The 1,512-nt window shown below is 41.8% G+C and overlaps 1 long non-coding RNA gene across 1 annotated transcript; it reads left to right on the top strand.

Annotated features, from left to right (window-relative positions):
• The first annotated feature begins 85 nt into the window (after window positions 1–85).
• On the top strand, window positions 86–1,116 carry LOC109954037 (uncharacterized). The gene is made up of 3 exons (XR_002274020.1): window positions 86–175; window positions 460–519; window positions 915–1,116. It is a non-coding gene; the product is annotated as an uncharacterized LOC109954037 (long non-coding RNA).
• Window positions 1,117–1,512: the final 396 nt, after the last annotated feature.

Genomic DNA, 1,512 nt, shown 5'->3' on the forward strand with positions numbered 1-1,512 from the left:
AGCGGTGTAGATAATGGATGGATGGTTGACTTTTGAATGAATGTGTTATTTCTGTGATTTCTTTGGTCCAGCTGCAAAAGAAACATTCATGTAGCCATTATATGACTTGTATTTTTCAGCAATGGATGGAGTGCCATTCATGATCTCTGAGAAGTTTGCCTGTGCCTCGTCTGATGTAAGATAACTTTTTTAACATTTTGTAACTCATTTTATCTTCTTATAGCATAGCAAAGATGTTCAGCTGTGTGCTCTAACACCTCTACTCAAGATAAGAAACTTTTGCTCAATCTACAGTCTTAATCTATTATTACCGTATCTGTTATGTGTGCCTGGCAGATATTCTGCAAGTGCAGCAGATTGGACATAAGTATAGAAGCAATATGTAGAAAGGAAACACTAGACTACTGAAGGTGAATCTCTTCAGCTAACTGGGAAACTGTCACTGTTCTCCATCTTCAGCTGCAGCAAGTGGATCTGATGGGCATCACAATCAAGTCACTGGCTGAAATTGAGAAAGAGGTGGGTAAACGAATGTAGTCGAGTTGGAGTTACTACAGTTCTACTAGTATTTAAGGAGATTTCCATTCCCTCATTACTTGCTGTAACAGTGTTACTATAAAGAACCAAGTGGTAGGAAACAGGTATTGTCTTTTATACTTGAGATTTCCCGTCTGTTGTTGGAAATGCACATGTCTGTAATCATTGTCATTTTCTGGTCCCAGCTAATGGAAATGTTCCTGTAATTACACACTGTGTCCACCAGAGGCCATTGTGTTCCTTACTGTTTCATCTACTTTATTGTTCTTGTGAAACACAGACATTTTGACTTAATCGTAGTTTGATTCGGTGTAGAATGGGATGATTTCTGTCAGTCCATGTTACAAGGTAATAATGGGCGACTCTCCCTCTGTCAGTATGATTACAGTTTCCGCACAGAACACAGTGCAGCAGCTCGCCTCCCTCCCAGTCCCACACGGACCTCCCTGAGCTCCGAGGCTTGAAGACCTGCACCTCACCCCACCCTTCAACACTCTCCTCTGTAGATACCAGAAGGAGAGACCTGTACACAACTACTGACCTGCCCACAACACAAAGTGATGGCACAACACTCCAAAACAACTGTAGTGAGAAGAAAAACAAAATAGAAACTGCAGAATTTCTAGATTTTTGGAAGACGTTGTAGTCTTGGTGTTAATTGGTCTTTTGTAAAGGTGGGGGGCGGGGGGCTGAACTGGAACTGGACCCACTGAAAGACAGAACGAGAACACCGAGGGACTCTGGATGTGACCACTATGTTCAAAGTTGACGAGCTGACATTTAAAATGAGATGGAATTGCCCGCTGTTTGAGAGAACAGACCTTTCTTACTCAAGAAAGTGGAAAAGAATCTCCTGATTTTTAAATGTATTTTGTGAAAAGAGATGTGAAGTGTACTCCCCCTGTAATAACTGCACCCCACTGGAGGGACTTATTGGAGACGAGATAAACGTGGATAAAAACTGGAGACTGAGAG

This window comes from Monopterus albus, unplaced genomic scaffold, assembly GCF_001952655.1.
Source record: "Monopterus albus unplaced genomic scaffold, M_albus_1.0 scaffold2715.1, whole genome shotgun sequence".
Lineage (NCBI taxonomy): Eukaryota > Metazoa > Chordata > Actinopteri > Synbranchiformes > Synbranchidae > Monopterus > Monopterus albus.